This window comes from Mytilus californianus, unplaced genomic scaffold, assembly GCF_021869535.1.
Source record: "Mytilus californianus isolate M0D057914Y unplaced genomic scaffold, xbMytCali1.0.p SCAF_19, whole genome shotgun sequence".
Classification (NCBI taxonomy): domain Eukaryota; kingdom Metazoa; phylum Mollusca; class Bivalvia; order Mytilida; family Mytilidae; genus Mytilus; species Mytilus californianus.
In genome coordinates, this window is record NW_026262667.1 from 12,452,634 (window position 1) to 12,478,458 (window position 25,825).

The 25,825-nt window shown below is 38.8% G+C and overlaps 55 non-coding genes across 55 annotated transcripts; all 55 read right to left on the reverse strand.

Moving 5' to 3' along the window:
• Position 1: 1 nt before the first annotated feature.
• Positions 2–73, reverse strand: Trnap-ugg (transfer RNA proline (anticodon UGG)). The gene has a single exon. It is a non-coding gene; the product is annotated as a tRNA-Pro (tRNA).
• Positions 74–406: 333 nt separating this feature from the next.
• Trnap-agg (transfer RNA proline (anticodon AGG)) lies at positions 407–478 on the reverse strand. Its single transcript has one exon. It is a non-coding gene; the product is annotated as a tRNA-Pro (tRNA).
• A 326-nt stretch (positions 479–804) lies between these two features.
• Trnav-cac (transfer RNA valine (anticodon CAC)) lies at positions 805–877 on the reverse strand. The gene has a single exon. It is a non-coding gene; the product is annotated as a tRNA-Val (tRNA).
• Positions 878–1,417: 540 nt separating this feature from the next.
• Trnap-ugg (transfer RNA proline (anticodon UGG)) lies at positions 1,418–1,489 on the reverse strand. The gene has a single exon. It is a non-coding gene; the product is annotated as a tRNA-Pro (tRNA).
• Positions 1,490–1,822: 333 nt separating this feature from the next.
• Positions 1,823–1,894, reverse strand: Trnap-agg (transfer RNA proline (anticodon AGG)). The gene has a single exon. It is a non-coding gene; the product is annotated as a tRNA-Pro (tRNA).
• Positions 1,895–2,220: 326 nt separating this feature from the next.
• On the reverse strand, positions 2,221–2,293 carry Trnav-cac (transfer RNA valine (anticodon CAC)). Its single transcript has one exon. It is a non-coding gene; the product is annotated as a tRNA-Val (tRNA).
• A 540-nt stretch (positions 2,294–2,833) lies between these two features.
• Trnap-ugg (transfer RNA proline (anticodon UGG)) lies at positions 2,834–2,905 on the reverse strand. Its single transcript has one exon. It is a non-coding gene; the product is annotated as a tRNA-Pro (tRNA).
• Positions 2,906–3,238: 333 nt separating this feature from the next.
• Positions 3,239–3,310, reverse strand: Trnap-agg (transfer RNA proline (anticodon AGG)). The gene has a single exon. It is a non-coding gene; the product is annotated as a tRNA-Pro (tRNA).
• A 326-nt stretch (positions 3,311–3,636) lies between these two features.
• Trnav-cac (transfer RNA valine (anticodon CAC)) lies at positions 3,637–3,709 on the reverse strand. The gene has a single exon. It is a non-coding gene; the product is annotated as a tRNA-Val (tRNA).
• Positions 3,710–4,249: 540 nt separating this feature from the next.
• Positions 4,250–4,321, reverse strand: Trnap-ugg (transfer RNA proline (anticodon UGG)). Its single transcript has one exon. It is a non-coding gene; the product is annotated as a tRNA-Pro (tRNA).
• A 333-nt stretch (positions 4,322–4,654) lies between these two features.
• On the reverse strand, positions 4,655–4,726 carry Trnap-agg (transfer RNA proline (anticodon AGG)). Its single transcript has one exon. It is a non-coding gene; the product is annotated as a tRNA-Pro (tRNA).
• Positions 4,727–5,052: 326 nt separating this feature from the next.
• Positions 5,053–5,125, reverse strand: Trnav-cac (transfer RNA valine (anticodon CAC)). The gene has a single exon. It is a non-coding gene; the product is annotated as a tRNA-Val (tRNA).
• Positions 5,126–5,665: 540 nt separating this feature from the next.
• On the reverse strand, positions 5,666–5,737 carry Trnap-ugg (transfer RNA proline (anticodon UGG)). The gene has a single exon. It is a non-coding gene; the product is annotated as a tRNA-Pro (tRNA).
• Positions 5,738–6,070: 333 nt separating this feature from the next.
• Trnap-agg (transfer RNA proline (anticodon AGG)) lies at positions 6,071–6,142 on the reverse strand. The gene has a single exon. It is a non-coding gene; the product is annotated as a tRNA-Pro (tRNA).
• A 326-nt stretch (positions 6,143–6,468) lies between these two features.
• Positions 6,469–6,541, reverse strand: Trnav-cac (transfer RNA valine (anticodon CAC)). The gene has a single exon. It is a non-coding gene; the product is annotated as a tRNA-Val (tRNA).
• Positions 6,542–7,081: 540 nt separating this feature from the next.
• On the reverse strand, positions 7,082–7,153 carry Trnap-ugg (transfer RNA proline (anticodon UGG)). The gene has a single exon. It is a non-coding gene; the product is annotated as a tRNA-Pro (tRNA).
• Positions 7,154–7,486: 333 nt separating this feature from the next.
• Positions 7,487–7,558, reverse strand: Trnap-agg (transfer RNA proline (anticodon AGG)). Its single transcript has one exon. It is a non-coding gene; the product is annotated as a tRNA-Pro (tRNA).
• Positions 7,559–7,884: 326 nt separating this feature from the next.
• Trnav-cac (transfer RNA valine (anticodon CAC)) lies at positions 7,885–7,957 on the reverse strand. The gene has a single exon. It is a non-coding gene; the product is annotated as a tRNA-Val (tRNA).
• A 540-nt stretch (positions 7,958–8,497) lies between these two features.
• Positions 8,498–8,569, reverse strand: Trnap-ugg (transfer RNA proline (anticodon UGG)). The gene has a single exon. It is a non-coding gene; the product is annotated as a tRNA-Pro (tRNA).
• A 333-nt stretch (positions 8,570–8,902) lies between these two features.
• On the reverse strand, positions 8,903–8,974 carry Trnap-agg (transfer RNA proline (anticodon AGG)). Its single transcript has one exon. It is a non-coding gene; the product is annotated as a tRNA-Pro (tRNA).
• Positions 8,975–9,300: 326 nt separating this feature from the next.
• On the reverse strand, positions 9,301–9,373 carry Trnav-cac (transfer RNA valine (anticodon CAC)). The gene has a single exon. It is a non-coding gene; the product is annotated as a tRNA-Val (tRNA).
• Positions 9,374–9,913: 540 nt separating this feature from the next.
• On the reverse strand, positions 9,914–9,985 carry Trnap-ugg (transfer RNA proline (anticodon UGG)). The gene has a single exon. It is a non-coding gene; the product is annotated as a tRNA-Pro (tRNA).
• Positions 9,986–10,318: 333 nt separating this feature from the next.
• On the reverse strand, positions 10,319–10,390 carry Trnap-agg (transfer RNA proline (anticodon AGG)). The gene has a single exon. It is a non-coding gene; the product is annotated as a tRNA-Pro (tRNA).
• A 326-nt stretch (positions 10,391–10,716) lies between these two features.
• Positions 10,717–10,789, reverse strand: Trnav-cac (transfer RNA valine (anticodon CAC)). The gene has a single exon. It is a non-coding gene; the product is annotated as a tRNA-Val (tRNA).
• A 540-nt stretch (positions 10,790–11,329) lies between these two features.
• Trnap-ugg (transfer RNA proline (anticodon UGG)) lies at positions 11,330–11,401 on the reverse strand. Its single transcript has one exon. It is a non-coding gene; the product is annotated as a tRNA-Pro (tRNA).
• Positions 11,402–11,734: 333 nt separating this feature from the next.
• Trnap-agg (transfer RNA proline (anticodon AGG)) lies at positions 11,735–11,806 on the reverse strand. Its single transcript has one exon. It is a non-coding gene; the product is annotated as a tRNA-Pro (tRNA).
• Positions 11,807–12,132: 326 nt separating this feature from the next.
• Positions 12,133–12,205, reverse strand: Trnav-cac (transfer RNA valine (anticodon CAC)). The gene has a single exon. It is a non-coding gene; the product is annotated as a tRNA-Val (tRNA).
• A 540-nt stretch (positions 12,206–12,745) lies between these two features.
• On the reverse strand, positions 12,746–12,817 carry Trnap-ugg (transfer RNA proline (anticodon UGG)). Its single transcript has one exon. It is a non-coding gene; the product is annotated as a tRNA-Pro (tRNA).
• A 333-nt stretch (positions 12,818–13,150) lies between these two features.
• On the reverse strand, positions 13,151–13,222 carry Trnap-agg (transfer RNA proline (anticodon AGG)). The gene has a single exon. It is a non-coding gene; the product is annotated as a tRNA-Pro (tRNA).
• A 326-nt stretch (positions 13,223–13,548) lies between these two features.
• On the reverse strand, positions 13,549–13,621 carry Trnav-cac (transfer RNA valine (anticodon CAC)). Its single transcript has one exon. It is a non-coding gene; the product is annotated as a tRNA-Val (tRNA).
• Positions 13,622–14,161: 540 nt separating this feature from the next.
• On the reverse strand, positions 14,162–14,233 carry Trnap-ugg (transfer RNA proline (anticodon UGG)). Its single transcript has one exon. It is a non-coding gene; the product is annotated as a tRNA-Pro (tRNA).
• A 333-nt stretch (positions 14,234–14,566) lies between these two features.
• Trnap-agg (transfer RNA proline (anticodon AGG)) lies at positions 14,567–14,638 on the reverse strand. Its single transcript has one exon. It is a non-coding gene; the product is annotated as a tRNA-Pro (tRNA).
• A 326-nt stretch (positions 14,639–14,964) lies between these two features.
• Trnav-cac (transfer RNA valine (anticodon CAC)) lies at positions 14,965–15,037 on the reverse strand. Its single transcript has one exon. It is a non-coding gene; the product is annotated as a tRNA-Val (tRNA).
• A 540-nt stretch (positions 15,038–15,577) lies between these two features.
• Trnap-ugg (transfer RNA proline (anticodon UGG)) lies at positions 15,578–15,649 on the reverse strand. The gene has a single exon. It is a non-coding gene; the product is annotated as a tRNA-Pro (tRNA).
• A 333-nt stretch (positions 15,650–15,982) lies between these two features.
• Trnap-agg (transfer RNA proline (anticodon AGG)) lies at positions 15,983–16,054 on the reverse strand. The gene has a single exon. It is a non-coding gene; the product is annotated as a tRNA-Pro (tRNA).
• Positions 16,055–16,380: 326 nt separating this feature from the next.
• On the reverse strand, positions 16,381–16,453 carry Trnav-cac (transfer RNA valine (anticodon CAC)). Its single transcript has one exon. It is a non-coding gene; the product is annotated as a tRNA-Val (tRNA).
• A 540-nt stretch (positions 16,454–16,993) lies between these two features.
• On the reverse strand, positions 16,994–17,065 carry Trnap-ugg (transfer RNA proline (anticodon UGG)). The gene has a single exon. It is a non-coding gene; the product is annotated as a tRNA-Pro (tRNA).
• Positions 17,066–17,398: 333 nt separating this feature from the next.
• Trnap-agg (transfer RNA proline (anticodon AGG)) lies at positions 17,399–17,470 on the reverse strand. The gene has a single exon. It is a non-coding gene; the product is annotated as a tRNA-Pro (tRNA).
• A 326-nt stretch (positions 17,471–17,796) lies between these two features.
• Trnav-cac (transfer RNA valine (anticodon CAC)) lies at positions 17,797–17,869 on the reverse strand. Its single transcript has one exon. It is a non-coding gene; the product is annotated as a tRNA-Val (tRNA).
• Positions 17,870–18,409: 540 nt separating this feature from the next.
• On the reverse strand, positions 18,410–18,481 carry Trnap-ugg (transfer RNA proline (anticodon UGG)). The gene has a single exon. It is a non-coding gene; the product is annotated as a tRNA-Pro (tRNA).
• Positions 18,482–18,814: 333 nt separating this feature from the next.
• Trnap-agg (transfer RNA proline (anticodon AGG)) lies at positions 18,815–18,886 on the reverse strand. The gene has a single exon. It is a non-coding gene; the product is annotated as a tRNA-Pro (tRNA).
• A 326-nt stretch (positions 18,887–19,212) lies between these two features.
• Positions 19,213–19,285, reverse strand: Trnav-cac (transfer RNA valine (anticodon CAC)). Its single transcript has one exon. It is a non-coding gene; the product is annotated as a tRNA-Val (tRNA).
• A 540-nt stretch (positions 19,286–19,825) lies between these two features.
• Positions 19,826–19,897, reverse strand: Trnap-ugg (transfer RNA proline (anticodon UGG)). The gene has a single exon. It is a non-coding gene; the product is annotated as a tRNA-Pro (tRNA).
• Positions 19,898–20,230: 333 nt separating this feature from the next.
• Positions 20,231–20,302, reverse strand: Trnap-agg (transfer RNA proline (anticodon AGG)). The gene has a single exon. It is a non-coding gene; the product is annotated as a tRNA-Pro (tRNA).
• Positions 20,303–20,628: 326 nt separating this feature from the next.
• Trnav-cac (transfer RNA valine (anticodon CAC)) lies at positions 20,629–20,701 on the reverse strand. Its single transcript has one exon. It is a non-coding gene; the product is annotated as a tRNA-Val (tRNA).
• A 540-nt stretch (positions 20,702–21,241) lies between these two features.
• Positions 21,242–21,313, reverse strand: Trnap-ugg (transfer RNA proline (anticodon UGG)). The gene has a single exon. It is a non-coding gene; the product is annotated as a tRNA-Pro (tRNA).
• A 333-nt stretch (positions 21,314–21,646) lies between these two features.
• Positions 21,647–21,718, reverse strand: Trnap-agg (transfer RNA proline (anticodon AGG)). The gene has a single exon. It is a non-coding gene; the product is annotated as a tRNA-Pro (tRNA).
• Positions 21,719–22,044: 326 nt separating this feature from the next.
• Positions 22,045–22,117, reverse strand: Trnav-cac (transfer RNA valine (anticodon CAC)). Its single transcript has one exon. It is a non-coding gene; the product is annotated as a tRNA-Val (tRNA).
• A 540-nt stretch (positions 22,118–22,657) lies between these two features.
• Positions 22,658–22,729, reverse strand: Trnap-ugg (transfer RNA proline (anticodon UGG)). Its single transcript has one exon. It is a non-coding gene; the product is annotated as a tRNA-Pro (tRNA).
• Positions 22,730–23,062: 333 nt separating this feature from the next.
• On the reverse strand, positions 23,063–23,134 carry Trnap-agg (transfer RNA proline (anticodon AGG)). The gene has a single exon. It is a non-coding gene; the product is annotated as a tRNA-Pro (tRNA).
• Positions 23,135–23,460: 326 nt separating this feature from the next.
• Trnav-cac (transfer RNA valine (anticodon CAC)) lies at positions 23,461–23,533 on the reverse strand. The gene has a single exon. It is a non-coding gene; the product is annotated as a tRNA-Val (tRNA).
• Positions 23,534–24,073: 540 nt separating this feature from the next.
• On the reverse strand, positions 24,074–24,145 carry Trnap-ugg (transfer RNA proline (anticodon UGG)). The gene has a single exon. It is a non-coding gene; the product is annotated as a tRNA-Pro (tRNA).
• Positions 24,146–24,478: 333 nt separating this feature from the next.
• On the reverse strand, positions 24,479–24,550 carry Trnap-agg (transfer RNA proline (anticodon AGG)). Its single transcript has one exon. It is a non-coding gene; the product is annotated as a tRNA-Pro (tRNA).
• Positions 24,551–24,876: 326 nt separating this feature from the next.
• On the reverse strand, positions 24,877–24,949 carry Trnav-cac (transfer RNA valine (anticodon CAC)). The gene has a single exon. It is a non-coding gene; the product is annotated as a tRNA-Val (tRNA).
• A 540-nt stretch (positions 24,950–25,489) lies between these two features.
• On the reverse strand, positions 25,490–25,561 carry Trnap-ugg (transfer RNA proline (anticodon UGG)). The gene has a single exon. It is a non-coding gene; the product is annotated as a tRNA-Pro (tRNA).
• Between the last annotated feature and the right edge of the window lie 264 nt (positions 25,562–25,825).

The following is a 25,825-nucleotide window of genomic DNA, read 5'->3' on the forward strand; positions in this document are numbered from 1 at the left end:
CGGGCTCGTCCGGGATTCGAACCCGGGACCTCTCGCACCCAAAGCGAGAATCATACCCCTAGACCAACGAGCCGCTTGATAGTTCCAGCTACATTTTCCGTATTTAACTATAGAATACAATTATTCTTCTTACGTGGCAAAGGGGTTTACCTATCAATATATTCGAAATTCTAAGTTTACGAGAAAGTTGTACCTCACGTTGGTCGAGATCAAACAATAAAAAACCAAATGAAAATTAAACGATAACCATTGTATACTTGTATGCTTTTTTCTCCTGCTGATTATTGTTAATGCATTCTATACTTGACGTTCGAATTTAGCGGTGTATTTTCTTTGATTATCCCACCGACTGGGATTGAAAACAGTTTTGAGATTCGCCACGTGTTGACAATTTGAGACAAAAATAGGGCTCGTCCGGGATTCGAACCCGGGACCTCTCGCACCCTAAGCGAGAATCATACCCCTAGACCAACGAGCCTGTATAGCTTACCAATGTTTAAATAATAGTTATAAAATTTAGAAATGTCATCGCTTGTTGCTATTTTCGTTGGCCTTGTGTTATACATTTGACCTTTCTTGTTTTGTTACCTTTGAAATAAGGACGGAAACCTGTTAAAAGTACGGTGCTACAAAGAACTTTATTTAGGTTCTTAATGTATACGATCTCGAAGATTTAATTATATGTGTATGTTCAATCAAACATGAACTAAATGCGTCGGCTGCAAAAGAGCACTGAATGAGTACTACTTCTCAGCACTACAATATTAAGCCTAGTTCACCATGATCCGGATTACTCAAAAATTATGTTTCCGCTGGGGCTCGAACCCAGGACCTTCCGCGTGTGAAGCGGACGTGATTACCACTACACTACGGAAACAGTTGAAGTAAGTGCGAAGTTTTCCATATTTCAAGCAACCGGCGATTAAAAATGATAGTGCAATCAAGATGAATAACATCGGTATGCGCATACAGCAGGTGCGTGTTCGTGTTAATGTTCACCGTCACGGAAATTCTCTTTGCAGGCATTTATCTTTCTTCTGCGCAATCAATTGAAAAAGCAGATTCCTCTGTCTATATGTAGCATGATACTTGTTCGCTAGCTAAATCCGATATCGACAGTGGACAATTTCCTTCTTTGCTTATAAGTCAAGGTGATATCAAGGTAAGTTGTTTTATAGCCTGCACAAACCAAAATAAAACATTCTTCGACAACATTTTAAATAATCGGAAAACAAATGTATGTAGCAAATTTTGATTGAGTATCAACTCCTCTTTCTCTTCGTTTGACCTTTTCCCCATCAGTGACGTGACAACATGCTGAACAATTAATGAGCCAAACTGCTTTGAATGTCAATGGCAGATACAAAAGTACGATTTCATTGAATCCAAACGCATATAAACAGTTCCAAAAATTAACGGGCTCGTCCGGGATTCGAACCCGGGACCTCTCGCACCCAAAGCGAGAATCATACCCCTAGACCAACGAGCCGCTTGATAGTTCCAGCTACATTTTCCGTATTTAACTATAGAATACAATTATTCTTCTTACGTGGCAAAGGGGTTTACCTATCAATATATTCGAAATTCTAAGTTTACGAGAAAGTTGTACCTCACGTTGGTCGAGATCAAACAATAAAAAACCAAATGAAAATTAAACGATAACCATTGTATACTTGTATGCTTTTTTCTCCTGCTGATTATTGTTAATGCATTCTATACTTGACGTTCGAATTTAGCGGTGTATTTTCTTTGATTATCCCACCGACTGGGATTGAAAACAGTTTTGAGATTCGCCACGTGTTGACAATTTGAGACAAAAATAGGGCTCGTCCGGGATTCGAACCCGGGACCTCTCGCACCCTAAGCGAGAATCATACCCCTAGACCAACAAGCCTGTATAGCTTACCAATGTTTAAATAATAGTTATAAAATTTAGAAATGTCATCGCTTGTTGCTATTTTCGTTGGCCTTGTGTTATACATTTGACCTTTCTTGTTTTGTTACCTTTGAAATAAGGACGGAAACCTGTTAAAAGTACGGTGCTACAAAGAACTTTATTTAGGTTCTTAATGTATACGATCTCGAAGATTTAATTATATGTGTATGTTCAATCAAACATGAACTAAATGCGTCGGCTGCAAAAGAGCACTGAATGAGTACTACTTCTCAGCACTACAATATTAAGCCTAGTTCACCATGATCCGGATTACTCAAAAATTATGTTTCCGCTGGGGCTCGAACCCAGGACCTTCCGCGTGTGAAGCGGACGTGATTACCACTACACTACGGAAACAGTTGAAGTAAGTGCGAAGTTTTCCATATTTCAAGCAACCGGCGATTAAAAATGATAGTGCAATCAAGATGAATAACATCGGTATGCGCATACAGCAGGTGCGTGTTCGTGTTAATGTTCACCGTCACGGAAATTCTCTTTGCAGGCATTTATCTTTCTTCTGCGCAATCAATTGAAAAAGCAGATTCCTCTGTCTATATGTAGCATGATACTTGTTCGCTAGCTAAATCCGATATCGACAGTGGACAATTTCCTTCTTTGCTTATAAGTCAAGGTGATATCAAGGTAAGTTGTTTTATAGCCTGCACAAACCAAAATAAAACATTCTTCGACAACATTTTAAATAATCGGAAAACAAATGTATGTAGCAAATTTTGATTGAGTATCAACTCCTCTTTCTCTTCGTTTGACCTTTTCCCCATCAGTGACGTGACAACATGCTGAACAATTAATGAGCCAAACTGCTTTGAATGTCAATGGCAGATACAAAAGTACGATTTCATTGAATCCAAACGCATATAAACAGTTCCAAAAATTAACGGGCTCGTCCGGGATTCGAACCCGGGACCTCTCGCACCCAAAGCGAGAATCATACCCCTAGACCAACGAGCCGCTTGATAGTTCCAGCTACATTTTCCGTATTTAACTATAGAATACAATTATTCTTCTTACGTGGCAAAGGGGTTTACCTATCAATATATTCGAAATTCTAAGTTTACGAGAAAGTTGTACCTCACGTTGGTCGAGATCAAACAATAAAAAACCAAATGAAAATTAAACGATAACCATTGTATACTTGTATGCTTTTTTCTCCTGCTGATTATTGTTAATGCATTCTATACTTGACGTTCGAATTTAGCGGTGTATTTTCTTTGATTATCCCACCGACTGGGATTGAAAACAGTTTTGAGATTCGCCACGTGTTGACAATTTGAGACAAAAATAGGGCTCGTCCGGGATTCGAACCCGGGACCTCTCGCACCCTAAGCGAGAATCATACCCCTAGACCAACGAGCCTGTATAGCTTACCAATGTTTAAATAATAGTTATAAAATTTAGAAATGTCATCGCTTGTTGCTATTTTCGTTGGCCTTGTGTTATACATTTGACCTTTCTTGTTTTGTTACCTTTGAAATAAGGACGGAAACCTGTTAAAAGTACGGTGCTACAAAGAACTTTATTTAGGTTCTTAATGTATACGATCTCGAAGATTTAATTATATGTGTATGTTCAATCAAACATGAACTAAATGCGTCGGCTGCAAAAGAGCACTGAATGAGTACTACTTCTCAGCACTACAATATTAAGCCTAGTTCACCATGATCCGGATTACTCAAAAATTATGTTTCCGCTGGGGCTCGAACCCAGGACCTTCCGCGTGTGAAGCGGACGTGATTACCACTACACTACGGAAACAGTTGAAGTAAGTGCGAAGTTTTCCATATTTCAAGCAACCGGCGATTAAAAATGATAGTGCAATCAAGATGAATAACATCGGTATGCGCATACAGCAGGTGCGTGTTCGTGTTAATGTTCACCGTCACGGAAATTCTCTTTGCAGGCATTTATCTTTCTTCTGCGCAATCAATTGAAAAAGCAGATTCCTCTGTCTATATGTAGCATGATACTTGTTCGCTAGCTAAATCCGATATCGACAGTGGACAATTTCCTTCTTTGCTTATAAGTCAAGGTGATATCAAGGTAAGTTGTTTTATAGCCTGCACAAACCAAAATAAAACATTCTTCGACAACATTTTAAATAATCGGAAAACAAATGTATGTAGCAAATTTTGATTGAGTATCAACTCCTCTTTCTCTTCGTTTGACCTTTTCCCCATCAGTGACGTGACAACATGCTGAACAATTAATGAGCCAAACTGCTTTGAATGTCAATGGCAGATACAAAAGTACGATTTCATTGAATCCAAACGCATATAAACAGTTCCAAAAATTAACGGGCTCGTCCGGGATTCGAACCCGGGACCTCTCGCACCCAAAGCGAGAATCATACCCCTAGACCAACGAGCCGCTTGATAGTTCCAGCTACATTTTCCGTATTTAACTATAGAATACAATTATTCTTCTTACGTGGCAAAGGGGTTTACCTATCAATATATTCGAAATTCTAAGTTTACGAGAAAGTTGTACCTCACGTTGGTCGAGATCAAACAATAAAAAACCAAATGAAAATTAAACGATAACCATTGTATACTTGTATGCTTTTTTCTCCTGCTGATTATTGTTAATGCATTCTATACTTGACGTTCGAATTTAGCGGTGTATTTTCTTTGATTATCCCACCGACTGGGATTGAAAACAGTTTTGAGATTCGCCACGTGTTGACAATTTGAGACAAAAATAGGGCTCGTCCGGGATTCGAACCCGGGACCTCTCGCACCCTAAGCGAGAATCATACCCCTAGACCAACGAGCCTGTATAGCTTACCAATGTTTAAATAATAGTTATAAAATTTAGAAATGTCATCGCTTGTTGCTATTTTCGTTGGCCTTGTGTTATACATTTGACCTTTCTTGTTTTGTTACCTTTGAAATAAGGACGGAAACCTGTTAAAAGTACGGTGCTACAAAGAACTTTATTTAGGTTCTTAATGTATACGATCTCGAAGATTTAATTATATGTGTATGTTCAATCAAACATGAACTAAATGCGTCGGCTGCAAAAGAGCACTGAATGAGTACTACTTCTCAGCACTACAATATTAAGCCTAGTTCACCATGATCCGGATTACTCAAAAATTATGTTTCCGCTGGGGCTCGAACCCAGGACCTTCCGCGTGTGAAGCGGACGTGATTACCACTACACTACGGAAACAGTTGAAGTAAGTGCGAAGTTTTCCATATTTCAAGCAACCGGCGATTAAAAATGATAGTGCAATCAAGATGAATAACATCGGTATGCGCATACAGCAGGTGCGTGTTCGTGTTAATGTTCACCGTCACGGAAATTCTCTTTGCAGGCATTTATCTTTCTTCTGCGCAATCAATTGAAAAAGCAGATTCCTCTGTCTATATGTAGCATGATACTTGTTCGCTAGCTAAATCCGATATCGACAGTGGACAATTTCCTTCTTTGCTTATAAGTCAAGGTGATATCAAGGTAAGTTGTTTTATAGCCTGCACAAACCAAAATAAAACATTCTTCGACAACATTTTAAATAATCGGAAAACAAATGTATGTAGCAAATTTTGATTGAGTATCAACTCCTCTTTCTCTTCGTTTGACCTTTTCCCCATCAGTGACGTGACAACATGCTGAACAATTAATGAGCCAAACTGCTTTGAATGTCAATGGCAGATACAAAAGTACGATTTCATTGAATCCAAACGCATATAAACAGTTCCAAAAATTAACGGGCTCGTCCGGGATTCGAACCCGGGACCTCTCGCACCCAAAGCGAGAATCATACCCCTAGACCAACGAGCCGCTTGATAGTTCCAGCTACATTTTCCGTATTTAACTATAGAATACAATTATTCTTCTTACGTGGCAAAGGGGTTTACCTATCAATATATTCGAAATTCTAAGTTTACGAGAAAGTTGTACCTCACGTTGGTCGAGATCAAACAATAAAAAACCAAATGAAAATTAAACGATAACCATTGTATACTTGTATGCTTTTTTCTCCTGCTGATTATTGTTAATGCATTCTATACTTGACGTTCGAATTTAGCGGTGTATTTTCTTTGATTATCCCACCGACTGGGATTGAAAACAGTTTTGAGATTCGCCACGTGTTGACAATTTGAGACAAAAATAGGGCTCGTCCGGGATTCGAACCCGGGACCTCTCGCACCCTAAGCGAGAATCATACCCCTAGACCAACAAGCCTGTATAGCTTACCAATGTTTAAATAATAGTTATAAAATTTAGAAATGTCATCGCTTGTTGCTATTTTCGTTGGCCTTGTGTTATACATTTGACCTTTCTTGTTTTGTTACCTTTGAAATAAGGACGGAAACCTGTTAAAAGTACGGTGCTACAAAGAACTTTATTTAGGTTCTTAATGTATACGATCTCGAAGATTTAATTATATGTGTATGTTCAATCAAACATGAACTAAATGCGTCGGCTGCAAAAGAGCACTGAATGAGTACTACTTCTCAGCACTACAATATTAAGCCTAGTTCACCATGATCCGGATTACTCAAAAATTATGTTTCCGCTGGGGCTCGAACCCAGGACCTTCCGCGTGTGAAGCGGACGTGATTACCACTACACTACGGAAACAGTTGAAGTAAGTGCGAAGTTTTCCATATTTCAAGCAACCGGCGATTAAAAATGATAGTGCAATCAAGATGAATAACATCGGTATGCGCATACAGCAGGTGCGTGTTCGTGTTAATGTTCACCGTCACGGAAATTCTCTTTGCAGGCATTTATCTTTCTTCTGCGCAATCAATTGAAAAAGCAGATTCCTCTGTCTATATGTAGCATGATACTTGTTCGCTAGCTAAATCCGATATCGACAGTGGACAATTTCCTTCTTTGCTTATAAGTCAAGGTGATATCAAGGTAAGTTGTTTTATAGCCTGCACAAACCAAAATAAAACATTCTTCGACAACATTTTAAATAATCGGAAAACAAATGTATGTAGCAAATTTTGATTGAGTATCAACTCCTCTTTCTCTTCGTTTGACCTTTTCCCCATCAGTGACGTGACAACATGCTGAACAATTAATGAGCCAAACTGCTTTGAATGTCAATGGCAGATACAAAAGTACGATTTCATTGAATCCAAACGCATATAAACAGTTCCAAAAATTAACGGGCTCGTCCGGGATTCGAACCCGGGACCTCTCGCACCCAAAGCGAGAATCATACCCCTAGACCAACGAGCCGCTTGATAGTTCCAGCTACATTTTCCGTATTTAACTATAGAATACAATTATTCTTCTTACGTGGCAAAGGGGTTTACCTATCAATATATTCGAAATTCTAAGTTTACGAGAAAGTTGTACCTCACGTTGGTCGAGATCAAACAATAAAAAACCAAATGAAAATTAAACGATAACCATTGTATACTTGTATGCTTTTTTCTCCTGCTGATTATTGTTAATGCATTCTATACTTGACGTTCGAATTTAGCGGTGTATTTTCTTTGATTATCCCACCGACTGGGATTGAAAACAGTTTTGAGATTCGCCACGTGTTGACAATTTGAGACAAAAATAGGGCTCGTCCGGGATTCGAACCCGGGACCTCTCGCACCCTAAGCGAGAATCATACCCCTAGACCAACGAGCCTGTATAGCTTACCAATGTTTAAATAATAGTTATAAAATTTAGAAATGTCATCGCTTGTTGCTATTTTCGTTGGCCTTGTGTTATACATTTGACCTTTCTTGTTTTGTTACCTTTGAAATAAGGACGGAAACCTGTTAAAAGTACGGTGCTACAAAGAACTTTATTTAGGTTCTTAATGTATACGATCTCGAAGATTTAATTATATGTGTATGTTCAATCAAACATGAACTAAATGCGTCGGCTGCAAAAGAGCACTGAATGAGTACTACTTCTCAGCACTACAATATTAAGCCTAGTTCACCATGATCCGGATTACTCAAAAATTATGTTTCCGCTGGGGCTCGAACCCAGGACCTTCCGCGTGTGAAGCGGACGTGATTACCACTACACTACGGAAACAGTTGAAGTAAGTGCGAAGTTTTCCATATTTCAAGCAACCGGCGATTAAAAATGATAGTGCAATCAAGATGAATAACATCGGTATGCGCATACAGCAGGTGCGTGTTCGTGTTAATGTTCACCGTCACGGAAATTCTCTTTGCAGGCATTTATCTTTCTTCTGCGCAATCAATTGAAAAAGCAGATTCCTCTGTCTATATGTAGCATGATACTTGTTCGCTAGCTAAATCCGATATCGACAGTGGACAATTTCCTTCTTTGCTTATAAGTCAAGGTGATATCAAGGTAAGTTGTTTTATAGCCTGCACAAACCAAAATAAAACATTCTTCGACAACATTTTAAATAATCGGAAAACAAATGTATGTAGCAAATTTTGATTGAGTATCAACTCCTCTTTCTCTTCGTTTGACCTTTTCCCCATCAGTGACGTGACAACATGCTGAACAATTAATGAGCCAAACTGCTTTGAATGTCAATGGCAGATACAAAAGTACGATTTCATTGAATCCAAACGCATATAAACAGTTCCAAAAATTAACGGGCTCGTCCGGGATTCGAACCCGGGACCTCTCGCACCCAAAGCGAGAATCATACCCCTAGACCAACGAGCCGCTTGATAGTTCCAGCTACATTTTCCGTATTTAACTATAGAATACAATTATTCTTCTTACGTGGCAAAGGGGTTTACCTATCAATATATTCGAAATTCTAAGTTTACGAGAAAGTTGTACCTCACGTTGGTCGAGATCAAACAATAAAAAACCAAATGAAAATTAAACGATAACCATTGTATACTTGTATGCTTTTTTCTCCTGCTGATTATTGTTAATGCATTCTATACTTGACGTTCGAATTTAGCGGTGTATTTTCTTTGATTATCCCACCGACTGGGATTGAAAACAGTTTTGAGATTCGCCACGTGTTGACAATTTGAGACAAAAATAGGGCTCGTCCGGGATTCGAACCCGGGACCTCTCGCACCCTAAGCGAGAATCATACCCCTAGACCAACGAGCCTGTATAGCTTACCAATGTTTAAATAATAGTTATAAAATTTAGAAATGTCATCGCTTGTTGCTATTTTCGTTGGCCTTGTGTTATACATTTGACCTTTCTTGTTTTGTTACCTTTGAAATAAGGACGGAAACCTGTTAAAAGTACGGTGCTACAAAGAACTTTATTTAGGTTCTTAATGTATACGATCTCGAAGATTTAATTATATGTGTATGTTCAATCAAACATGAACTAAATGCGTCGGCTGCAAAAGAGCACTGAATGAGTACTACTTCTCAGCACTACAATATTAAGCCTAGTTCACCATGATCCGGATTACTCAAAAATTATGTTTCCGCTGGGGCTCGAACCCAGGACCTTCCGCGTGTGAAGCGGACGTGATTACCACTACACTACGGAAACAGTTGAAGTAAGTGCGAAGTTTTCCATATTTCAAGCAACCGGCGATTAAAAATGATAGTGCAATCAAGATGAATAACATCGGTATGCGCATACAGCAGGTGCGTGTTCGTGTTAATGTTCACCGTCACGGAAATTCTCTTTGCAGGCATTTATCTTTCTTCTGCGCAATCAATTGAAAAAGCAGATTCCTCTGTCTATATGTAGCATGATACTTGTTCGCTAGCTAAATCCGATATCGACAGTGGACAATTTCCTTCTTTGCTTATAAGTCAAGGTGATATCAAGGTAAGTTGTTTTATAGCCTGCACAAACCAAAATAAAACATTCTTCGACAACATTTTAAATAATCGGAAAACAAATGTATGTAGCAAATTTTGATTGAGTATCAACTCCTCTTTCTCTTCGTTTGACCTTTTCCCCATCAGTGACGTGACAACATGCTGAACAATTAATGAGCCAAACTGCTTTGAATGTCAATGGCAGATACAAAAGTACGATTTCATTGAATCCAAACGCATATAAACAGTTCCAAAAATTAACGGGCTCGTCCGGGATTCGAACCCGGGACCTCTCGCACCCAAAGCGAGAATCATACCCCTAGACCAACGAGCCGCTTGATAGTTCCAGCTACATTTTCCGTATTTAACTATAGAATACAATTATTCTTCTTACGTGGCAAAGGGGTTTACCTATCAATATATTCGAAATTCTAAGTTTACGAGAAAGTTGTACCTCACGTTGGTCGAGATCAAACAATAAAAAACCAAATGAAAATTAAACGATAACCATTGTATACTTGTATGCTTTTTTCTCCTGCTGATTATTGTTAATGCATTCTATACTTGACGTTCGAATTTAGCGGTGTATTTTCTTTGATTATCCCACCGACTGGGATTGAAAACAGTTTTGAGATTCGCCACGTGTTGACAATTTGAGACAAAAATAGGGCTCGTCCGGGATTCGAACCCGGGACCTCTCGCACCCTAAGCGAGAATCATACCCCTAGACCAACGAGCCTGTATAGCTTACCAATGTTTAAATAATAGTTATAAAATTTAGAAATGTCATCGCTTGTTGCTATTTTCGTTGGCCTTGTGTTATACATTTGACCTTTCTTGTTTTGTTACCTTTGAAATAAGGACGGAAACCTGTTAAAAGTACGGTGCTACAAAGAACTTTATTTAGGTTCTTAATGTATACGATCTCGAAGATTTAATTATATGTGTATGTTCAATCAAACATGAACTAAATGCGTCGGCTGCAAAAGAGCACTGAATGAGTACTACTTCTCAGCACTACAATATTAAGCCTAGTTCACCATGATCCGGATTACTCAAAAATTATGTTTCCGCTGGGGCTCGAACCCAGGACCTTCCGCGTGTGAAGCGGACGTGATTACCACTACACTACGGAAACAGTTGAAGTAAGTGCGAAGTTTTCCATATTTCAAGCAACCGGCGATTAAAAATGATAGTGCAATCAAGATGAATAACATCGGTATGCGCATACAGCAGGTGCGTGTTCGTGTTAATGTTCACCGTCACGGAAATTCTCTTTGCAGGCATTTATCTTTCTTCTGCGCAATCAATTGAAAAAGCAGATTCCTCTGTCTATATGTAGCATGATACTTGTTCGCTAGCTAAATCCGATATCGACAGTGGACAATTTCCTTCTTTGCTTATAAGTCAAGGTGATATCAAGGTAAGTTGTTTTATAGCCTGCACAAACCAAAATAAAACATTCTTCGACAACATTTTAAATAATCGGAAAACAAATGTATGTAGCAAATTTTGATTGAGTATCAACTCCTCTTTCTCTTCGTTTGACCTTTTCCCCATCAGTGACGTGACAACATGCTGAACAATTAATGAGCCAAACTGCTTTGAATGTCAATGGCAGATACAAAAGTACGATTTCATTGAATCCAAACGCATATAAACAGTTCCAAAAATTAACGGGCTCGTCCGGGATTCGAACCCGGGACCTCTCGCACCCAAAGCGAGAATCATACCCCTAGACCAACGAGCCGCTTGATAGTTCCAGCTACATTTTCCGTATTTAACTATAGAATACAATTATTCTTCTTACGTGGCAAAGGGGTTTACCTATCAATATATTCGAAATTCTAAGTTTACGAGAAAGTTGTACCTCACGTTGGTCGAGATCAAACAATAAAAAACCAAATGAAAATTAAACGATAACCATTGTATACTTGTATGCTTTTTTCTCCTGCTGATTATTGTTAATGCATTCTATACTTGACGTTCGAATTTAGCGGTGTATTTTCTTTGATTATCCCACCGACTGGGATTGAAAACAGTTTTGAGATTCGCCACGTGTTGACAATTTGAGACAAAAATAGGGCTCGTCCGGGATTCGAACCCGGGACCTCTCGCACCCTAAGCGAGAATCATACCCCTAGACCAACGAGCCTGTATAGCTTACCAATGTTTAAATAATAGTTATAAAATTTAGAAATGTCATCGCTTGTTGCTATTTTCGTTGGCCTTGTGTTATACATTTGACCTTTCTTGTTTTGTTACCTTTGAAATAAGGACGGAAACCTGTTAAAAGTACGGTGCTACAAAGAACTTTATTTAGGTTCTTAATGTATACGATCTCGAAGATTTAATTATATGTGTATGTTCAATCAAACATGAACTAAATGCGTCGGCTGCAAAAGAGCACTGAATGAGTACTACTTCTCAGCACTACAATATTAAGCCTAGTTCACCATGATCCGGATTACTCAAAAATTATGTTTCCGCTGGGGCTCGAACCCAGGACCTTCCGCGTGTGAAGCGGACGTGATTACCACTACACTACGGAAACAGTTGAAGTAAGTGCGAAGTTTTCCATATTTCAAGCAACCGGCGATTAAAAATGATAGTGCAATCAAGATGAATAACATCGGTATGCGCATACAGCAGGTGCGTGTTCGTGTTAATGTTCACCGTCACGGAAATTCTCTTTGCAGGCATTTATCTTTCTTCTGCGCAATCAATTGAAAAAGCAGATTCCTCTGTCTATATGTAGCATGATACTTGTTCGCTAGCTAAATCCGATATCGACAGTGGACAATTTCCTTCTTTGCTTATAAGTCAAGGTGATATCAAGGTAAGTTGTTTTATAGCCTGCACAAACCAAAATAAAACATTCTTCGACAACATTTTAAATAATCGGAAAACAAATGTATGTAGCAAATTTTGATTGAGTATCAACTCCTCTTTCTCTTCGTTTGACCTTTTCCCCATCAGTGACGTGACAACATGCTGAACAATTAATGAGCCAAACTGCTTTGAATGTCAATGGCAGATACAAAAGTACGATTTCATTGAATCCAAACGCATATAAACAGTTCCAAAAATTAACGGGCTCGTCCGGGATTCGAACCCGGGACCTCTCGCACCCAAAGCGAGAATCATACCCCTAGACCAACGAGCCGCTTGATAGTTCCAGCTACATTTTCCGTATTTAACTATAGAATACAATTATTCTTCTTACGTGGCAAAGGGGTTTACCTATCAATATATTCGAAATTCTAAGTTTACGAGAAAGTTGTACCTCACGTTGGTCGAGATCAAACAATAAAAAACCAAATGAAAATTAAACGATAACCATTGTATACTTGTATGCTTTTTTCTCCTGCTGATTATTGTTAATGCATTCTATACTTGACGTTCGAATTTAGCGGTGTATTTTCTTTGATTATCCCACCGACTGGGATTGAAAACAGTTTTGAGATTCGCCACGTGTTGACAATTTGAGACAAAAATAGGGCTCGTCCGGGATTCGAACCCGGGACCTCTCGCACCCTAAGCGAGAATCATACCCCTAGACCAACGAGCCTGTATAGCTTACCAATGTTTAAATAATAGTTATAAAATTTAGAAATGTCATCGCTTGTTGCTATTTTCGTTGGCCTTGTGTTATACATTTGACCTTTCTTGTTTTGTTACCTTTGAAATAAGGACGGAAACCTGTTAAAAGTACGGTGCTACAAAGAACTTTATTTAGGTTCTTAATGTATACGATCTCGAAGATTTAATTATATGTGTATGTTCAATCAAACATGAACTAAATGCGTCGGCTGCAAAAGAGCACTGAATGAGTACTACTTCTCAGCACTACAATATTAAGCCTAGTTCACCATGATCCGGATTACTCAAAAATTATGTTTCCGCTGGGGCTCGAACCCAGGACCTTCCGCGTGTGAAGCGGACGTGATTACCACTACACTACGGAAACAGTTGAAGTAAGTGCGAAGTTTTCCATATTTCAAGCAACCGGCGATTAAAAATGATAGTGCAATCAAGATGAATAACATCGGTATGCGCATACAGCAGGTGCGTGTTCGTGTTAATGTTCACCGTCACGGAAATTCTCTTTGCAGGCATTTATCTTTCTTCTGCGCAATCAATTGAAAAAGCAGATTCCTCTGTCTATATGTAGCATGATACTTGTTCGCTAGCTAAATCCGATATCGACAGTGGACAATTTCCTTCTTTGCTTATAAGTCAAGGTGATATCAAGGTAAGTTGTTTTATAGCCTGCACAAACCAAAATAAAACATTCTTCGACAACATTTTAAATAATCGGAAAACAAATGTATGTAGCAAATTTTGATTGAGTATCAACTCCTCTTTCTCTTCGTTTGACCTTTTCCCCATCAGTGACGTGACAACATGCTGAACAATTAATGAGCCAAACTGCTTTGAATGTCAATGGCAGATACAAAAGTACGATTTCATTGAATCCAAACGCATATAAACAGTTCCAAAAATTAACGGGCTCGTCCGGGATTCGAACCCGGGACCTCTCGCACCCAAAGCGAGAATCATACCCCTAGACCAACGAGCCGCTTGATAGTTCCAGCTACATTTTCCGTATTTAACTATAGAATACAATTATTCTTCTTACGTGGCAAAGGGGTTTACCTATCAATATATTCGAAATTCTAAGTTTACGAGAAAGTTGTACCTCACGTTGGTCGAGATCAAACAATAAAAAACCAAATGAAAATTAAACGATAACCATTGTATACTTGTATGCTTTTTTCTCCTGCTGATTATTGTTAATGCATTCTATACTTGACGTTCGAATTTAGCGGTGTATTTTCTTTGATTATCCCACCGACTGGGATTGAAAACAGTTTTGAGATTCGCCACGTGTTGACAATTTGAGACAAAAATAGGGCTCGTCCGGGATTCGAACCCGGGACCTCTCGCACCCTAAGCGAGAATCATACCCCTAGACCAACGAGCCTGTATAGCTTACCAATGTTTAAATAATAGTTATAAAATTTAGAAATGTCATCGCTTGTTGCTATTTTCGTTGGCCTTGTGTTATACATTTGACCTTTCTTGTTTTGTTACCTTTGAAATAAGGACGGAAACCTGTTAAAAGTACGGTGCTACAAAGAACTTTATATAGGTTCTTAATGTATACGATCTCGAAGATTTAATTATATGTGTATGTTCAATCAAACATGAACTAAATGCGTCGGCTGCAAAAGAGCACTGAATGAGTACTACTTCTCAGCACTACAATATTAAGCCTAGTTCACCATGATCCGGATTACTCAAAAATTATGTTTCCGCTGGGGCTCGAACCCAGGACCTTCCGCGTGTGAAGCGGACGTGATTACCACTACACTACGGAAACAGTTGAAGTAAGTGCGAAGTTTTCCATATTTCAAGCAACCGGCGATTAAAAATGATAGTGCAATCAAGATGAATAACATCGGTATGCGCATACAGCAGGTGCGTGTTCGTGTTAATGTTCACCGTCACGGAAATTCTCTTTGCAGGCATTTATCTTTCTTCTGCGCAATCAATTGAAAAAGCAGATTCCTCTGTCTATATGTAGCATGATACTTGTTCGCTAGCTAAATCCGATATCGACAGTGGACAATTTCCTTCTTTGCTTATAAGTCAAGGTGATATCAAGGTAAGTTGTTTTATAGCCTGCACAAACCAAAATAAAACATTCTTCGACAACATTTTAAATAATCGGAAAACAAATGTATGTAGCAAATTTTGATTGAGTATCAACTCCTCTTTCTCTTCGTTTGACCTTTTCCCCATCAGTGACGTGACAACATGCTGAACAATTAATGAGCCAAACTGCTTTGAATGTCAATGGCAGATACAAAAGTACGATTTCATTGAATCCAAACGCATATAAACAGTTCCAAAAATTAACGGGCTCGTCCGGGATTCGAACCCGGGACCTCTCGCACCCAAAGCGAGAATCATACCCCTAGACCAACGAGCCGCTTGATAGTTCCAGCTACATTTTCCGTATTTAACTATAGAATACAATTATTCTTCTTACGTGGCAAAGGGGTTTACCTATCAATATATTCGAAATTCTAAGTTTACGAGAAAGTTGTACCTCACGTTGGTCGAGATCAAACAATAAAAAACCAAATGAAAATTAAACGATAACCATTGTATACTTGTATGCTTTTTTCTCCTGCTGATTATTGTTAATGCATTCTATACTTGACGTTCGAATTTAGCGGTGTATTTTCTTTGATTATCCCACCGACTGGGATTGAAAACAGTTTTGAGATTCGCCACGTGTTGACAATTTGAGACAAAAATAGGGCTCGTCCGGGATTCGAACCCGGGACCTCTCGCACCCTAAGCGAGAATCATACCCCTAGACCAACGAGCCTGTATAGCTTACCAATGTTTAAATAATAGTTATAAAATTTAGAAATGTCATCGCTTGTTGCTATTTTCGTTGGCCTTGTGTTATACATTTGACCTTTCTTGTTTTGTTACCTTTGAAATAAGGACGGAAACCTGTTAAAAGTACGGTGCTACAAAGAACTTTATTTAGGTTCTTAATGTATACGATCTCGAAGATTTAATTATATGTGTATGTTCAATCAAACATGAACTAAATGCGTCGGCTGCAAAAGAGCACTGAATGAGTACTACTTCTCAGCACTACAATATTAAGCCTAGTTCACCATGATCCGGATTACTCAAAAATTATGTTTCCGCTGGGGCTCGAACCCAGGACCTTCCGCGTGTGAAGCGGACGTGATTACCACTACACTACGGAAACAGTTGAAGTAAGTGCGAAGTTTTCCATATTTCAAGCAACCGGCGATTAAAAATGATAGTGCAATCAAGATGAATAACATCGGTATGCGCATACAGCAGGTGCGTGTTCGTGTTAATGTTCACCGTCACGGAAATTCTCTTTGCAGGCATTTATCTTTCTTCTGCGCAATCAATTGAAAAAGCAGATTCCTCTGTCTATATGTAGCATGATACTTGTTCGCTAGCTAAATCCGATATCGACAGTGGACAATTTCCTTCTTTGCTTATAAGTCAAGGTGATATCAAGGTAAGTTGTTTTATAGCCTGCACAAACCAAAATAAAACATTCTTCGACAACATTTTAAATAATCGGAAAACAAATGTATGTAGCAAATTTTGATTGAGTATCAACTCCTCTTTCTCTTCGTTTGACCTTTTCCCCATCAGTGACGTGACAACATGCTGAACAATTAATGAGCCAAACTGCTTTGAATGTCAATGGCAGATACAAAAGTACGATTTCATTGAATCCAAACGCATATAAACAGTTCCAAAAATTAACGGGCTCGTCCGGGATTCGAACCCGGGACCTCTCGCACCCAAAGCGAGAATCATACCCCTAGACCAACGAGCCGCTTGATAGTTCCAGCTACATTTTCCGTATTTAACTATAGAATACAATTATTCTTCTTACGTGGCAAAGGGGTTTACCTATCAATATATTCGAAATTCTAAGTTTACGAGAAAGTTGTACCTCACGTTGGTCGAGATCAAACAATAAAAAACCAAATGAAAATTAAACGATAACCATTGTATACTTGTATGCTTTTTTCTCCTGCTGATTATTGTTAATGCATTCTATACTTGACGTTCGAATTTAGCGGTGTATTTTCTTTGATTATCCCACCGACTGGGATTGAAAACAGTTTTGAGATTCGCCACGTGTTGACAATTTGAGACAAAAATAGGGCTCGTCCGGGATTCGAACCCGGGACCTCTCGCACCCTAAGCGAGAATCATACCCCTAGACCAACGAGCCTGTATAGCTTACCAATGTTTAAATAATAGTTATAAAATTTAGAAATGTCATCGCTTGTTGCTATTTTCGTTGGCCTTGTGTTATACATTTGACCTTTCTTGTTTTGTTACCTTTGAAATAAGGACGGAAACCTGTTAAAAGTACGGTGCTACAAAGAACTTTATTTAGGTTCTTAATGTATACGATCTCGAAGATTTAATTATATGTGTATGTTCAATCAAACATGAACTAAATGCGTCGGCTGCAAAAGAGCACTGAATGAGTACTACTTCTCAGCACTACAATATTAAGCCTAGTTCACCATGATCCGGATTACTCAAAAATTATGTTTCCGCTGGGGCTCGAACCCAGGACCTTCCGCGTGTGAAGCGGACGTGATTACCACTACACTACGGAAACAGTTGAAGTAAGTGCGAAGTTTTCCATATTTCAAGCAACCGGCGATTAAAAATGATAGTGCAATCAAGATGAATAACATCGGTATGCGCATACAGCAGGTGCGTGTTCGTGTTAATGTTCACCGTCACGGAAATTCTCTTTGCAGGCATTTATCTTTCTTCTGCGCAATCAATTGAAAAAGCAGATTCCTCTGTCTATATGTAGCATGATACTTGTTCGCTAGCTAAATCCGATATCGACAGTGGACAATTTCCTTCTTTGCTTATAAGTCAAGGTGATATCAAGGTAAGTTGTTTTATAGCCTGCACAAACCAAAATAAAACATTCTTCGACAACATTTTAAATAATCGGAAAACAAATGTATGTAGCAAATTTTGATTGAGTATCAACTCCTCTTTCTCTTCGTTTGACCTTTTCCCCATCAGTGACGTGACAACATGCTGAACAATTAATGAGCCAAACTGCTTTGAATGTCAATGGCAGATACAAAAGTACGATTTCATTGAATCCAAACGCATATAAACAGTTCCAAAAATTAACGGGCTCGTCCGGGATTCGAACCCGGGACCTCTCGCACCCAAAGCGAGAATCATACCCCTAGACCAACGAGCCGCTTGATAGTTCCAGCTACATTTTCCGTATTTAACTATAGAATACAATTATTCTTCTTACGTGGCAAAGGGGTTTACCTATCAATATATTCGAAATTCTAAGTTTACGAGAAAGTTGTACCTCACGTTGGTCGAGATCAAACAATAAAAAACCAAATGAAAATTAAACGATAACCATTGTATACTTGTATGCTTTTTTCTCCTGCTGATTATTGTTAATGCATTCTATACTTGACGTTCGAATTTAGCGGTGTATTTTCTTTGATTATCCCACCGACTGGGATTGAAAACAGTTTTGAGATTCGCCACGTGTTGACAATTTGAGACAAAAATAGGGCTCGTCCGGGATTCGAACCCGGGACCTCTCGCACCCTAAGCGAGAATCATACCCCTAGACCAACGAGCCTGTATAGCTTACCAATGTTTAAATAATAGTTATAAAATTTAGAAATGTCATCGCTTGTTGCTATTTTCGTTGGCCTTGTGTTATACATTTGACCTTTCTTGTTTTGTTACCTTTGAAATAAGGACGGAAACCTGTTAAAAGTACGGTGCTACAAAGAACTTTATTTAGGTTCTTAATGTATACGATCTCGAAGATTTAATTATATGTGTATGTTCAATCAAACATGAACTAAATGCGTCGGCTGCAAAAGAGCACTGAATGAGTACTACTTCTCAGCACTACAATATTAAGCCTAGTTCACCATGATCCGGATTACTCAAAAATTATGTTTCCGCTGGGGCTCGAACCCAGGACCTTCCGCGTGTGAAGCGGACGTGATTACCACTACACTACGGAAACAGTTGAAGTAAGTGCGAAGTTTTCCATATTTCAAGCAACCGGCGATTAAAAATGATAGTGCAATCAAGATGAATAACATCGGTATGCGCATACAGCAGGTGCGTGTTCGTGTTAATGTTCACCGTCACGGAAATTCTCTTTGCAGGCATTTATCTTTCTTCTGCGCAATCAATTGAAAAAGCAGATTCCTCTGTCTATATGTAGCATGATACTTGTTCGCTAGCTAAATCCGATATCGACAGTGGACAATTTCCTTCTTTGCTTATAAGTCAAGGTGATATCAAGGTAAGTTGTTTTATAGCCTGCACAAACCAAAATAAAACATTCTTCGACAACATTTTAAATAATCGGAAAACAAATGTATGTAGCAAATTTTGATTGAGTATCAACTCCTCTTTCTCTTCGTTTGACCTTTTCCCCATCAGTGACGTGACAACATGCTGAACAATTAATGAGCCAAACTGCTTTGAATGTCAATGGCAGATACAAAAGTACGATTTCATTGAATCCAAACGCATATAAACAGTTCCAAAAATTAACGGGCTCGTCCGGGATTCGAACCCGGGACCTCTCGCACCCAAAGCGAGAATCATACCCCTAGACCAACGAGCCGCTTGATAGTTCCAGCTACATTTTCCGTATTTAACTATAGAATACAATTATTCTTCTTACGTGGCAAAGGGGTTTACCTATCAATATATTCGAAATTCTAAGTTTACGAGAAAGTTGTACCTCACGTTGGTCGAGATCAAACAATAAAAAACCAAATGAAAATTAAACGATAACCATTGTATACTTGTATGCTTTTTTCTCCTGCTGATTATTGTTAATGCATTCTATACTTGACGTTCGAATTTAGCGGTGTATTTTCTTTGATTATCCCACCGACTGGGATTGAAAACAGTTTTGAGATTCGCCACGTGTTGACAATTTGAGACAAAAATAGGGCTCGTCCGGGATTCGAACCCGGGACCTCTCGCACCCTAAGCGAGAATCATACCCCTAGACCAACGAGCCTGTATAGCTTACCAATGTTTAAATAATAGTTATAAAATTTAGAAATGTCATCGCTTGTTGCTATTTTCGTTGGCCTTGTGTTATACATTTGACCTTTCTTGTTTTGTTACCTTTGAAATAAGGACGGAAACCTGTTAAAAGTACGGTGCTACAAAGAACTTTATTTAGGTTCTTAATGTATACGATCTCGAAGATTTAATTATATGTGTATGTTCAATCAAACATGAACTAAATGCGTCGGCTGCAAAAGAGCACTGAATGAGTACTACTTCTCAGCACTACAATATTAAGCCTAGTTCACCATGATCCGGATTACTCAAAAATTATGTTTCCGCTGGGGCTCGAACCCAGGACCTTCCGCGTGTGAAGCGGACGTGATTACCACTACACTACGGAAACAGTTGAAGTAAGTGCGAAGTTTTCCATATTTCAAGCAACCGGCGATTAAAAATGATAGTGCAATCAAGATGAATAACATCGGTATGCGCATACAGCAGGTGCGTGTTCGTGTTAATGTTCACCGTCACGGAAATTCTCTTTGCAGGCATTTATCTTTCTTCTGCGCAATCAATTGAAAAAGCAGATTCCTCTGTCTATATGTAGCATGATACTTGTTCGCTAGCTAAATCCGATATCGACAGTGGACAATTTCCTTCTTTGCTTATAAGTCAAGGTGATATCAAGGTAAGTTGTTTTATAGCCTGCACAAACCAAAATAAAACATTCTTCGACAACATTTTAAATAATCGGAAAACAAATGTATGTAGCAAATTTTGATTGAGTATCAACTCCTCTTTCTCTTCGTTTGACCTTTTCCCCATCAGTGACGTGACAACATGCTGAACAATTAATGAGCCAAACTGCTTTGAATGTCAATGGCAGATACAAAAGTACGATTTCATTGAATCCAAACGCATATAAACAGTTCCAAAAATTAACGGGCTCGTCCGGGATTCGAACCCGGGACCTCTCGCACCCAAAGCGAGAATCATACCCCTAGACCAACGAGCCGCTTGATAGTTCCAGCTACATTTTCCGTATTTAACTATAGAATACAATTATTCTTCTTACGTGGCAAAGGGGTTTACCTATCAATATATTCGAAATTCTAAGTTTACGAGAAAGTTGTACCTCACGTTGGTCGAGATCAAACAATAAAAAACCAAATGAAAATTAAACGATAACCATTGTATACTTGTATGCTTTTTTCTCCTGCTGATTATTGTTAATGCATTCTATACTTGACGTTCGAATTTAGCGGTGTATTTTCTTTGATTATCCCACCGACTGGGATTGAAAACAGTTTTGAGATTCGCCACGTGTTGACAATTTGAGACAAAAATAGGGCTCGTCCGGGATTCGAACCCGGGACCTCTCGCACCCTAAGCGAGAATCATACCCCTAGACCAACGAGCCTGTATAGCTTACCAATGTTTAAATAATAGTTATAAAATTTAGAAATGTCATCGCTTGTTGCTATTTTCGTTGGCCTTGTGTTATACATTTGACCTTTCTTGTTTTGTTACCTTTGAAATAAGGACGGAAACCTGTTAAAAGTACGGTGCTACAAAGAACTTTATTTAGGTTCTTAATGTATACGATCTCGAAGATTTAATTATATGTGTATGTTCAATCAAACATGAACTAAATGCGTCGGCTGCAAAAGAGCACTGAATGAGTACTACTTCTCAGCACTACAATATTAAGCCTAGTTCACCATGATCCGGATTACTCAAAAATTATGTTTCCGCTGGGGCTCGAACCCAGGACCTTCCGCGTGTGAAGCGGACGTGATTACCACTACACTACGGAAACAGTTGAAGTAAGTGCGAAGTTTTCCATATTTCAAGCAACCGGCGATTAAAAATGATAGTGCAATCAAGATGAATAACATCGGTATGCGCATACAGCAGGTGCGTGTTCGTGTTAATGTTCACCGTCACGGAAATTCTCTTTGCAGGCATTTATCTTTCTTCTGCGCAATCAATTGAAAAAGCAGATTCCTCTGTCTATATGTAGCATGATACTTGTTCGCTAGCTAAATCCGATATCGACAGTGGACAATTTCCTTCTTTGCTTATAAGTCAAGGTGATATCAAGGTAAGTTGTTTTATAGCCTGCACAAACCAAAATAAAACATTCTTCGACAACATTTTAAATAATCGGAAAACAAATGTATGTAGCAAATTTTGATTGAGTATCAACTCCTCTTTCTCTTCGTTTGACCTTTTCCCCATCAGTGACGTGACAACATGCTGAACAATTAATGAGCCAAACTGCTTTGAATGTCAATGGCAGATACAAAAGTACGATTTCATTGAATCCAAACGCATATAAACAGTTCCAAAAATTAACGGGCTCGTCCGGGATTCGAACCCGGGACCTCTCGCACCCAAAGCGAGAATCATACCCCTAGACCAACGAGCCGCTTGATAGTTCCAGCTACATTTTCCGTATTTAACTATAGAATACAATTATTCTTATTACGTGGCAAAGGGGTTTACCTATCAATATATTCGAAATTCTAAGTTTACGAGAAAGTTGTACCTCACGTTGGTCGAGATCAAACAATAAAAAACCAAATGAAAATTAAACGATAACCATTGTATACTTGTATGCTTTTTTCTCCTGCTGATTATTGTTAATGCATTCTATACTTGACGTTCGAATTTAGCGGTGTATTTTCTTTGATTATCCCACCGACTGGGATTGAAAACAGTTTTGAGATTCGCCACGTGTTGACAATTTGAGACAAAAATAGGGCTCGTCCGGGATTCGAACCCGGGACCTCTCGCACCCTAAGCGAGAATCATACCCCTAGACCAACGAGCCTGTATAGCTTACCAATGTTTAAATAATAGTTATAAAATTTAGAAATGTCATCGCTTGTTGCTATTTTCGTTGGCCTTGTGTTATACATTTGACCTTTCTTGTTTTGTTACCTTTGAAATAAGGACGGAAACCTGTTAAAAGTACGGTGCTACAAAGAACTTTATTTAGGTTCTTAATGTATACGATCTCGAAGATTTAATTATATGTGTATGTTCAATCAAACATGAACTAAATGCGTCGGCTGCAAAAGAGCACTGAATGAGTACTACTTCTCAGCACTACAATATTAAGCCTAGTTCACCATGATCCGGATTACTCAAAAATTATGTTTCCGCTGGGGCTCGAACCCAGGACCTTCCGCGTGTGAAGCGGACGTGATTACCACTACACTACGGAAACAGTTGAAGTAAGTGCGAAGTTTTCCATATTTCAAGCAACCGGCGATTAAAAATGATAGTGCAATCAAGATGAATAACATCGGTATGCGCATACAGCAGGTGCGTGTTCGTGTTAATGTTCACCGTCACGGAAATTCTCTTTGCAGGCATTTATCTTTCTTCTGCGCAATCAATTGAAAAAGCAGATTCCTCTGTCTATATGTAGCATGATACTTGTTCGCTAGCTAAATCCGATATCGACAGTGGACAATTTCCTTCTTTGCTTATAAGTCAAGGTGATATCAAGGTAAGTTGTTTTATAGCCTGCACAAACCAAAATAAAACATTCTTCGACAACATTTTAAATAATCGGAAAACAAATGTATGTAGCAAATTTTGATTGAGTATCAACTCCTCTTTCTCTTCGTTTGACCTTTTCCCCATCAGTGACGTGACAACATGCTGAACAATTAATGAGCCAAACTGCTTTGAATGTCAATGGCAGATACAAAAGTACGATTTCATTGAATCCAAACGCATATAAACAGTTCCAAAAATTAACGGGCTCGTCCGGGATTCGAACCCGGGACCTCTCGCACCCAAAGCGAGAATCATACCCCTAGACCAACGAGCCGCTTGATAGTTCCAGCTACATTTTCCGTATTTAACTATAGAATACAATTATTCTTCTTACGTGGCAAAGGGGTTTACCTATCAATATATTCGAAATTCTAAGTTTACGAGAAAGTTGTACCTCACGTTGGTCGAGATCAAACAATAAAAAACCAAATGAAAATTAAACGATAACCATTGTATACTTGTATGCTTTTTTCTCCTGCTGATTATTGTTAATGCATTCTATACTTGACGTTCGAATTTAGCGGTGTATTTTCTTTGATTATCCCACCGACTGGGATTGAAAACAGTTTTGAGATTCGCCACGTGTTGACAATTTGAGACAAAAATAGGGCTCGTCCGGGATTCGAACCCGGGACCTCTCGCACCCTAAGCGAGAATCATACCCCTAGACCAACGAGCCTGTATAGCTTACCAATGTTTAAATAATAGTTATAAAATTTAGAAATGTCATCGCTTGTTGCTATTTTCGTTGGCCTTGTGTTATACATTTGACCTTTCTTGTTTTGTTACCTTTGAAATAAGGACGGAAACCTGTTAAAAGTACGGTGCTACAAAGAACTTTATTTAGGTTCTTAATGTATACGATCTCGAAGATTTAATTATATGTGTATGTTCAATCAAACATGAACTAAATGCGTCGGCTGCAAAAGAGCACTGAATGAGTACTACTTCTCAGCACTACAATATTAAGCCTAGTTCACCATGATCCGGATTACTCAAAAATTATGTTTCCGCTGGGGCTCGAACCCAGGACCTTCCGCGTGTGAAGCGGACGTGATTACCACTACACTACGGAAACAGTTGAAGTAAGTGCGAAGTTTTCCATATTTCAAGCAACCGGCGATTAAAAATGATAGTGCAATCAAGATGAATAACATCGGTATGCGCATACAGCAGGTGCGTGTTCGTGTTAATGTTCACCGTCACGGAAATTCTCTTTGCAGGCATTTATCTTTCTTCTGCGCAATCAATTGAAAAAGCAGATTCCTCTGTCTATATGTAGCATGATACTTGTTCGCTAGCTAAATCCGATATCGACAGTGGACAATTTCCTTCTTTGCTTATAAGTCAAGGTGATATCAAGGTAAGTTGTTTTATAGCCTGCACAAACCAAAATAAAACATTCTTCGACAACATTTTAAATAATCGGAAAACAAATGTATGTAGCAAATTTTGATTGAGTATCAACTCCTCTTTCTCTTCGTTTGACCTTTTCCCCATCAGTGACGTGACAACATGCTGAACAATTAATGAGCCAAACTGCTTTGAATGTCAATGGCAGATACAAAAGTACGATTTCATTGAATCCAAACGCATATAAACAGTTCCAAAAATTAACGGGCTCGTCCGGGATTCGAACCCGGGACCTCTCGCACCCAAAGCGAGAATCATACCCCTAGACCAACGAGCCGCTTGATAGTTCCAGCTACATTTTCCGTATTTAACTATAGAATACAATTATTCTTCTTACGTGGCAAAGGGGTTTACCTATCAATATATTCGAAATTCTAAGTTTACGAGAAAGTTGTACCTCACGTTGGTCGAGATCAAACAATAAAAAACCAAATGAAAATTAAACGATAACCATTGTATACTTGTATGCTTTTTTCTCCTGCTGATTATTGTTAATGCATTCTATACTTGACGTTCGAATTTAGCGGTGTATTTTCTTTGA